An 11,751-nucleotide genomic window follows, 5' to 3' on the forward strand; every position below is an offset into this window, starting at 1 on the left:
CTATTTGCCCTTTCATCGCATCATGGGCGTGATTCATAGTAGAGCATATTTTGAAGATATTTGCTAATATTGGTGCCGACTGAAGGTATTTCCCTGGCTTCTCAAATTCAAGCATGATGAAGCTACATTAAATGAAATTTATTGGATGCGTACATGCTCTATAATGTCTAAATGCCTAAAATGCAATGCAAAAAATTAATATCTCTTGTTTGGGGGATGATTTTGATCCCAATTTTTGTTTATGCAATAAATAACTAAAAATGTAACCGAAATTTAGATGTCGACAATCTCTTTATTACCTATAACAATTCTTTTATGCCTTTCCTCTTTTTGTTGTTTCTATCTTCTTACAATCATTAATTAGGCTTATTTAATTTTAAGACTTGATATTATTATGCAGTGGGATAAAATAATAGTTAAAATCGCATACTTGCAATTGCAAGGGACAGTGATGCGATAAAAAAATTGCTCCTCATAAAGCATGGAGTGACTGATTGAAATGTGGATTCGCATGTATAGTTAGGGTGCACTTATTTCACGAAAAACTTATTGTTTCTAACAAATATTTTTTGGGAAATCATTTTTCTGGAAAATGATTAATTTTTCTTTGTTTTGTGATATATGATCGAAATTTTTCTAGTGTTTGGATTTTATTTGGAAAATGATCTCAATATCCTGACTTTATCTTATGCCAAAAAAAAAAACTTAAATTTTTGAATAATTTTATTATTTCTTTTTTTCCTCCTCCGGCGGACCTAGCCCGCCTTGATGAGGTTTGGCCTCGTTGGCCTCGGGCGAGCTTGACCTTGTTGTGGCGAGGCTAACAAGGCTTTAGCTTGACGGGATCTAGTGAGCTCGGCTTTGCTTGAGGTCAACGATCGGTAGAGGGAGGAAGAAGGAAAGAGAAGGAAAGAAATGAAAACGGAAAAAGAAAAAGAAAAGAAATGAAAAAGAAAATATTCATAAATTCAAAATGAGCAATTCTAGAAAATATTTTCATCTTCTTAAATTAGGTATTCACTTTTCTAATTTTATATATGAATTTTTCTTGACCCGGAAATGTTTTGAGCTGACTAATTATTTTTGGCAAACCACACGGGTGAAAATTCGAAAAATGGATTCCCAAAAACACTTTCCCTCAAGCAAACCATCCTTAATACAATTAGAGAGTCTGCGATATTCTAATATGAAGCTAAACTAACTCAAACATATTTCAAGATAAATAAATCAATCAAGATGAGATAAGCACTGAGCCATTCAGAATCATCAAAGATACCATATCCATTGTTCAAATTTGAAAATGATATCTCGCTCAATTTGGTTATTTCACTGGTAAAATCGATAAATTGATCTTAAACCTTATAGATGAAATAAAAAATTATATGCGGTTGCGAATTAGGAAATAAATCATAATTGAAAGTTATGTCTATCGCCCATGGATATGAACATTAGATATTAATAGACATATACTAGGCAATAAAATACCGAAATCAAGTTCGGATAAAATAATTACCTAATGTTGCAAGAGTTATTGCCATTTGAGCTTGACGGAATCGGCTTGACAGATGACCGGGAATAGCTCGTGGGTGAGGCTCGGCATGAGGCCCGGCACAGCAGATGGGTCTCGGGTTGGCACACGACATGGCAAGGATGGCTGCTGCTGCTCAACTCGGTGTAGTCTCAGCAAAGGTGGCAGCAACTTGGTGACAGCAAGAAACCTCACGGCGGTGCAGTGATTATGGAGAACACTGGGCACGGCTCCGCGAGACCTACAAGAACGCTAAAAGACGCTGGACTAACAAGGAAATTTATTAGCAACGCCTTTCGTGAAGCAAAGAGAAGACGAGATCCGGCACTAGAAAGGGTTCGGGCATGTCGTGCGCGATGAGAATCGGAGCAGACACGTAGCTCGTAGCACACGCGGGAAGAATTCGGCAATAACCGTTAATGATGGCCTTTCTCTAAAAAATTCAAGCAAAAGAGAATCCTCCTTCTTGACCAAACCTCGTGCCTTTTGATTTTCACTCTTGACTCTCGGTGTTGACTCTTTTCTTCTCAAAATAGTGTATTGCCCTGTGAACCACTTGGGTGACGCGCGTGGATGCCCATGTGCTGCGTCGTATTTTATAAGTTGGGCGGTCCTTTGCAACGACGTTCGGCAGCTTCATCGTCATGAGGGCTAGTGCATCATTATACTGGCTTCTTAACGGTGGATGGCGATGACTTGATGTCAGATCACGAACAGCAGCGGCTTGGCGTGGGCAGCTCCGTCATCATAGGAGTGGTTGGCTCGTGGCTGGAAGGAGGGGCGATGCAGTAGTGTTGTCGATGATGAGGGCACAGTGGTGGTGTCGTGGCACGCCAAGACGAGCGTCTCCGCTAAGGGCTGACCGAGAGAGTTTCTTCTCTCCCTCTTTTCTCTATTGTGGCCGTATGTTTTCAATTGTGTGGCCTCCTTAAAACCCTACGCGAACAACGTTTTATAGGGAAGTGCAAGGATTAGATTTCAATTTCCTTTTTCAAATTAACATCCGCAAGATTTCTTCTTATCTTGCAACTTTTCTTTTTGCCCACATCAATGGATACGTGAAGACTACACCCCCACTTTCCCTTTTCGTTGATTTCTTTTGTAAGAAGTTGATCCTCCTCCTGCATTACGATCAACAGAATTGTCTAAGGATTTTGAGAATATTGACTCAATTTCATGGGTGCTCAAGATGGTCTCTCTTGTGGCCAAACCTTTATCCGCACGCCATCTTTTTCTTCTTGAAGATATCATTTTCTGTCCTTACGCATATTGAATATTCTCCGACCAAATAATTGCCCACAAATCGTGTCGAACATTAGGCTATTGTAATAGAATCCTCTCAAATTCCGAGTCTTGCAAAGATGAGCTCGCAATCCAATATGATATCGTTGAATATTGGAATAATAATACAAATCTTTCCGAAATGTACCCATCTTCCAACTTGTCAAATTAAAGCTTATCTCACGGTCCATGCAAATGCGATAACATAAATAAATAAAAAAACCCTTAAAACTATATGCTGCAATTTAATATTTTTGTTTAGTTAAAGTTCGCTCCTAATTTTTTAATGAATAAATGGGTTACTCAAAATTTAGGTGTCAAACAGTGATCGAAAATGTTTTCTCGTTGAGATTGTTGGAAAAATGATTTCACTCTCATAACTTTATTTCATGCAATTTTTTTGGAATATTTTAATATTTTAATAAAATTTTGATTTCAATCTCATAAATTTATTTCATGCAATTTTTTTTGAATATTTTAATAAAAATCGAATTTTTATTATTTTATTTTCATTTTTAAAAATAGAATTTTTATTTTATTTTTCACTTTTCTTTTCCTTTTCTTTCATTTTCTTCCTCCCTTCCTCCGCTTCTACCAGCTGGCCATGACCACCGGCAAGCTCACCTCGTTGGGATCAAGCAAGTTACCAAAGCTCGTCACCCTTGGCTGAGCGTGTGTGGGCTCAATCGATCTAAGCAAGCCGCGGGTTTGCCGGCCTAATGGAGCTTGGGCTAGAAAGCTTGGGCTCGCTTGATCGATTGAACCGCAAGCTCGCTAGCCTTGGCTGAGCTTGGGCACACCTAGATTTAATGAGTCGCAAGCTCATCGACCTCAACGAATCTCAGTCGGGGCGAGCTTGGGCTCGCTGATCGCTGAGCCTCAAGCTCACCAGCCTGCATATTGGCTGGTTGCCATCACAGAGGAAAAGGGAAGAAGGGAGGAAGAAAAAGAGAAAAAGGAAGAAAGAAAGAAAGAAAGAAAGAAAGAAATAAAAAAAGGTAAAATAAATAATAATTAAAATTCATTTTTTTTTAAATTGTTTTATAAGAATAAATTTTCATTGACTAATGACCCTAAGACTAGGAAAACATTTTGGAATTTTTTTTTTCCGATTATTTCAAGGGAAAATCGTTTTCCTGAATTTGAGTTTTGGTAGGAAAATATTTTTTGTTGACTAAGAAAACTAATTTTCCGTTAATTCATTCTTTTTAAATGAACCAAATGCCGGAAAATGAGGAAAATGTTGGAAAACATTTTTTGCAAAATAAACGCACTTTGATTAGCATTTAAGAACTAATAGAATTTGGCTATCTGATCTTTCTTTTAGGTGTGACACAACCTAGACTACTCTTTTGTTAATTTTTACGTAAGCCATATTGATCACAATATTATTTAGATAGCTTGTTGATTACTAGCGACATGATAACATCTACCTAACTCGTGTTTTTTAAAGCTGTTTTAAGTGCAAACAAGACAATTCAACGAATTTGCAGCCTTAAATTTAGTAGAATATGACAAATCTAAATTAAAGTCTCTTCGGAGAGGCAAGTGGAATTCTCCACAATGTTTCTAATGATTTTTACTATTTGTTGCTTTTTAAAATTTTACAGGACTTTTCTTATACGCAAAATTCTTAGTGTTCTCAAATATATAAAAATTAATATAGGATTGAAAATTTAAAAATTGTATTAATTTTATTAGATAGTTAATGCGACTTTTGTTTTATTACAACAAATCAAAACACAAGTGCGTTAATAAAAAAAGTCAGTAGATGCTTGTGATGGTGAGAGTCGAAGCCCTACTTAATAATAAGTCAATGAGTTAGAACACACATCATGTATCCATGCATCATTCAATTTGGTCAACAGTTCAATTTTTCAAACAGTCAATGAAGAGAAATCTAAGAATACTATAAAAGAGGTTATCAATTGATGAAATTTGTCAACAAGTTGGCTCTTCCATCGGTCATTGCCGTGTAATGACTAACAGTTACGGTCCAATATTATGTTTTGGAAATGCTCAAACATACAAAGCGTATGGTCTTGTCCTTTCCCTATCAACTTTTAGTTTTTGCATTAATATGAACGCTCCAAAAGAAAAATTGCCATGCATGAAGCAACATTCCCCATATACAATGTATCAAAATCGATAGGGAAAGAGAAGACCTGACTTTTTCTTATTCCCATGGAGGGAGAGACATTTTCTTAGACTCTAGAATCCTAAAATTAATCTTTTGGAGATAATTTGAAAAGTAAGAGCAGCTCATTTTGTGACGAGTTCCCCAGTCTCCGGCTCAGAGTAGAGCTTGTTCCTCCATGATTGCTACCTGACGACTGAGAGTTAAGGTGCAATATTAAATTTGGAATTGTTCAAATATAGAGTTAAACAAGAAGTCTATTTCTTCGTGTAAGAGAGAGGTTAGGTCTTCTCCTTTCGCTAATCAACTTTCAATTTTTGCACTAATCAATGCCCAAAAGACAAAATTTGCCATGCACAGAAGTAACATCGCCAATGTACAAAAGTATAAAAATCAATTGGGAAAGGAGAAGACCAAGACTTTTTGTTTCCCACGGATTATTTGGAAAGTAAGAGTAGCTCTTCTGTGACAATTGTGCACCAGTCTTTGGCCCACAATGGCCTGTTTTTTGACGAGCAGCGACGGAAGATCGAAGATATATATGTCAAATAAATTGCATTTGAAAATTTAAACGCGCACGGCACCGCACAAAGACTTGTCACAACCTCTTTTTCCATCCGGGGGAAAAGGAAGAAGGCTTAGGAGTATTTGCCTAAAGAGGCGGACCAATGGCCCTAAATTGACGCGCCTCCTAAGCTCATACCGCGCGATATCGATTTGTATTTTCATTCTTAACAACCTATGTATTCTAGGAGTCGCCACTAGCCTATTGGGGTCAGGCTAGAAACCAATCAAGATGCGAGAGTGTTGTCTCACCCCTACGTAATCGTAGATTTTCGAGGAACGGGACTTGTTTACACCAATGTTTCTATTAGCACCCTTGCAGTACCATTAACTTGGAAGGTTATTTATCTAAATGGCCACACAATCTTGATTACCAATTATAATCTTTATGAAACCACTAAGTGTCCATGCAAATGTTTTTGTAGGTTTTTTTAATGTCTAGACTAATCCTAACATAATCTAGAAAAGAAATTTACACTCAAATTATTGAAAAGCTAAAAGGTAAATAAACATCAGAGAAATTGAAAGGACTTGGAAAGTAATGCGGAAAAAGAATGACCTCGATACAAGTCGGTAAATAATATCACATGACCTTGTTACCACACCCGAGACAAAGACCCCGTGAGAGAAATAGGAACTTAAATATGCATGGAATTATTCCGTATGCATGAAATTACTCTAAATAATCTTAATCTATGCAAAATAGATTATTTACAAAAACGGTTATAAATACCAAAATAGCATTGAATTAGAAAATGACCTTTTAAAAATTAGGAAAATTTCATAGATGTCATTTCTATCATAACTTGATACCATCCATCATTTTTACAATTTTTTTGAAATTTTCATTTTTTTTATTTTTATTAAGAAATAATTCCCTAAACCGGTATATGCTAATTTATACTAATATGGAATTGTCCAGTACATGAATATAGCAAGAAACGAGCTCAAATCGACCGTTTCAAGATCGAAGTTTGGCTTGCGCATTTTCGACTAACATTTGGCATGCATCAAATCTCCCAAAATCAGCTTCCTCGGGCCATGTTTGTAGCCTTTAATCTCAACCCATAAGCAATCTCACGCGGAACTAAAGTATCAAGATTATACTACCACATGCAATGAGCAAGATTAGATAGAAATCACAGTTTAAAACACAAAATAACTAAGTTGAAATCGGTCTCAAATATGTGTGTGTTGAGCTGATTTTCAAATCTGTTTAAACCCAAGTCAAGCAAACAAATTGCATGCCCATATTTAAGCCCTGACACTCATCACATACGAGATCTAAGAAAACATTACTTGATATGAGTGAAAATAGGTAACACTAGCTTTCAAATACAACAAAACATCATAGAGAATGACCAACCGAACACATCAAAACGATCTCTCCAAGAAGCACACATGCAAAGTCCACACTGACCAACCAAGAATCAATGTGGATAGGTTTGGTTTTTTGGCCAAAATTTTAAACAATCTCATAGTTCACACGGGGATTTGAGACCAAACCAAGCTGACCTCAGCATCATTTGTACTCATACAATATTCATCAAGCTCGTGAAGATAGAAACACATGCAAAGGAGAGTAAACAAGTCAAACATGTATGGCTCTTTGGAAGAGGCTTCAAACACTTAGAAAAATTTCAGCCCTCAGAAATCAGTTTTTCGGGTTGGTTTTCTTTCTTGATTTTTACTATTAAAATACGTTCAAGCTCAAACAAAAATACATCTAGGATACTTACCTTACTTTCTAGTTTCTTTTTAAAAGTGGTTCTTGGGTCGAGGAAACTAAGAAATTATCCTCGGGGGCACGTGGAAGTTGACTTTTTTCAAACTAGAAATGAGATATGCAGAAACAAGAACTAACAATAAAGGTTTTTGTTGACCTCTAAAATTAGACTGCAACTCCTTTTGTTGGAAAAATTAACACCAAACCAAATTATATGTATTCTAGTTTGGGGTGAAATTCAATATTTTCCTCATTTATCTCAATTCTCTTCAAAACACTCACTTTCCCCTCACCCATGACCAACTAGGCTCAACACTTGGAAAAAATTTCGGACTTTTTTGGCCTATTAGAGGGAGGGTGATTTTCGGGGGCTTTAGGAGGCCTCCCCGAGCTCCATTTGGGATGTGCGACCTATGGATGGAAATATCTTTGAGTGAAGTTTCACTCTCTAGTTGAAGGTTTTAGTTAATTTTGGCTGCAAGTTTGTGAAAATTTCACTTTATCTGCAATGGTCGGTTTGGAATTTCTGGGTTTTTACTTTTCTGGAGTTGCTTCTGAAGGTGTTTTTGGGGACGACCATGAGCTCTCTCTCTCTCCTTCTTGTCTCTTCCCTTTATCCCCTCAAAGAGCTTGCTTCAGTGATCTTATCCCCTGAATTCATGGATTTTTGGTCGGTCTTTTGTCCACCTACCAAGCATGTCAATAGGGCTACTTTAGCAACTTTCGCCAAAATTTTCGACTTCGCAACTGTTGAGTGTCCGAACTTTGTTGTGATTTTTCCCCTGCTTTCAGCAGCTTATCCCTGATCAATTTTTGTCCACTTGTACTAAAATAATGGATTTCCATCATGTTTAAAGATCAAGCTAATTGGGCGGTTGAGTGGGATATGGTGGGGCCACCAATATGCCTACTTAGCAGCTCCGAATTAAAAACTTAACTATGGGCTGGGTTTTTGGTAGCTGGTTTGAAATACTTTAATCCATCAATTTGGCTGCGGTTTTTGATCAATTAGCAAGCTCATGTATAATAGTTTAAGATATTGACCATTTTGCGCAATTGTCTCCACCATTTTGCAAGAGAGTCCTCAAAAGTTGGCCATTTTCTGCCCGAAAATGCCCAATTCAAAGTAATTTGGTCCTTTTTGTCCAATTCGATTAATTAAACCAGACCCAAGTTCAATTTCAACTCAATTGGGGGCTAAGATGATGATTTAAGGCTCGGTGAAATTTTGCAAAATTTGCGAATTGGTCCCTCAACTTTTGGAAATTGCATTTTAGTCCCAATTTGCCATTTTAATTCCAATTCAACCTCCTAGGCTTCGCTAGTCACATTTAGATCATTGGCCCCAATTTTTTTAAATCCTTTTTAATCTTTTTTTTATATTTTTTTTATATTTTTAATATTTAATTTTTTGGAAGGAAAACATCTTCCATTTAAAAAAAACTATACTAAACACCTAGATAATCTATATGCAAGAATTTAACATGAAATATTTTGTGAAAACAAGTTCCCATTTTTTTGGAAATGATTTTCAAAAAAGAAAATTTGTGTGTCAACAAGCATCACATTTATGATTTATAAGGGAAACGTCTCGCAAAGTCTTCAGACTTGCTTATACACCCCATACCTAAAATAAGCTAATAACTATAATCACTTTTTATTAGAAAAAGGAAAAGGAAAATAAAATTTTGATGATGATAATTTTTCACAAATGCGTATCAACCACAATCGAAAATTTTCTAAAAAAGCCTTCAACTTATTATTAATTTTGTCAATTTAGTCATAAATATTTTAATTTTAACAATTCAGTTATAAATATTTACTTCTGTCAATTTAGTCTATTCAAACATAATTTTACTTGGAATCATTAATGCTGACAAATGTCACCATTTAAGACTTTTTAAATAATACTTAATAATTTTTGAATTTTTATGATTTTCGGGAGTTCGACTTGGCCGGCATCGGCCACAAGCGTGAGCGATGATACTGCAGCCATAGGCAAGGGCCAGCCGACCCTCACTAGTTTTGGGCAAGGGCGTTGTGCCCCTCGAGAGCTTTGGACGAGGGTCACAACGCCCTCGTCGGCAAAGGTGACCGGGTTCCAAGCAAAGGCCTTAAGTGAGGTCGCCCCTACCTAGGGTGGGAGGGTCGCTAAGTCCTCGCTTGGCCTTGGCAAGGCATCGCAAGCCTTGCCATTTCTATGTGAGGGTTTGCGTGCCCTCACCTTTGTCGGTGAGTAAGTCGTGAGCCTTGCCTAGAGTTGGCGAGCACGCCCTGCCCAAAGCTAGCGAGGTCGCCCCACCCTTACTTGTGGGGCAAGGGTCGTCGACCCTACCGCGCACTATGTCGATGGTTGGAATTTCTTGTCATTAGATGAAATTTAAAAAGTGCCACATCAACGTCGGCTATTCATGTTAGCAATTTCACCAAAATTTGCCAAATAAACTCAATTGGCAAGAAGTGAAAAGATTTATGGTGAATTGGCAAAATGTGAAAATGTTTAGGATTTAATTGCCAAAATTGAAAAATTTAGGACTAAATTGACAAAAGTGCAATAGATTTAGGACTATTTGGACAATTTTCCTTTCACAATCCATATTAGTTGGAAATTCTAGCCGAGAAAAAGGAAAAAAAATATCTGCATGTGACGTATCTTTTCTTAATTTAAAAGCATATAACGGAATCTTATTACAACATCTTAATTTTGTAACATAACAATTAAAAAGTTAATATTTTACCTCTTTGAAGCTAGTTGATTAATTATATTGAAGCTACCACTTACTCCTTTTTAGAATGTATAGATACAGTCTAGAAATATGAAATTACAAATTTTCAGAGTATAAAATCCATCGACCTTGAAACACATTTTCATGCACAAAATCCCCAGCGCAAACCATTCTTCTCTAGTTGATTTTCTTCTTTCTCATTCTCATGTTTTGGGGTTGTGATCTCTCCCCCACTGCATACGCTTACGCTGATTTGCTTGACTTCTCAAGTCTTGGCAATGTAATGAAAGCACCCTGCATCTATCAATGACACCGTCAAAGTTGGCGGGCGATAACAAATTCTGATGCGACCTATTGTGCTACATAAGAAATTATCGAAACCGACCCCATTGACTTGGCATTTAGCTGAAACTTTCGGTCGACCATTAGAAATTTCTGAAAATCAATTTCAGACTCTCAAAGTCCTTTTACTTAGCAGTGATCAAATCTCATATCATATCGTGGCTTTACTCGAACTGGAAAATCTAATTTGGTTTGAGGATGTGAGTAAGATGACAAGAACAAATCAAAACATAATAGTAGTTGCTCATTTAAACCAAATTTTGCCACAATTGGAAAAAAAAATTATGCGAAACCTATATTGTTACACGTAATTCATTGATTGTAGAAACGTCTTGGTTATCAAGAACATCTTAAATTGTCTTGAACATTAATAACAAACAAACAAATAAATAATTTGAACATGCCACCGATTCCATAATCCACAGGGAACCGAACCAAATTGGTCAGTTTGGTTTCAAAGGCACCTGGTCCCGGTTCATGATTTTAGAAACAAGGAATCGATCCTTTTGATCCAGTTCTTGATTTGAGGCACAATCGAACCATCTAGGAACCAATCACTTCTAGTTGTGATCTCCCATTGCATACGCTTAGTACTTGCTTGACTTTTCAAGTCTTGACGGAATAAGCATCCTGTCAAATTTATACTCTCTATCAATGATGCACCCAAACTTGGTGGGCCATAACTCCAGACGAGACATATTGTCGCACATTAGAAATTGCCAAGGAAACCGGCTGCCTTGACTTGGCCTTTTCCGAAAAATTATGAAAATTATATACTATAGCGATTTTCGGTCAAATTTGATCAAAAAATTGGTAAATTTTCAAAAGAGTTGAGTTTTAATTAGCACAATCAAAAAATTTATGATTGAATTTGTACAAGTATAATAGGTTTAGAATTTGTTCTTGCTAATTTTCTATTATAAAACCTCTTAAGGTTTCCTTGAGGGCAATGAGTTCTTTAATGAATTTTAGGGATTGTCATCTCCCGTTGCATACGCTTCATACTTGCTTGACTTTTCAAGTCTTTGGCAGGTTAATGAAAGCACCCTGATGAGACGTATTCTCATACTTGATAAATTGCCAAGAAAACTGACGCATTGACTTAGAATTTACCTCAAACGTTATAGGCAAATCTAAAAAAATCTGAAAATCAATTTTGGACTCTTGAAGTCCTTTTACTTAGCAAATCATATCTAAACACCGCAAATTTCGTTCTCATTCGTCTTCTATATTTGGGTTGTTTGGTACTATTTTGATTTTCAAACTTAAATTCGAACTGACTTGAATCAACAGTTTATTGCTGTATCTAATTAATCTTTATTGCTTATCATCGATGTACCTTTTTTAATTGTACATAGCATAAATCGAAATATTACACTGCGCATAAAGATTTAAATATGATGTTGATATTTGTAGAAATATCTAAGGAGTTCATACGTTAGAGATG

The sequence above is a fragment of the Eucalyptus grandis genome, chromosome 6 (genome assembly GCF_016545825.1).
Source record: "Eucalyptus grandis isolate ANBG69807.140 chromosome 6, ASM1654582v1, whole genome shotgun sequence".
Lineage (NCBI taxonomy): Eukaryota > Viridiplantae > Streptophyta > Magnoliopsida > Myrtales > Myrtaceae > Eucalyptus > Eucalyptus grandis.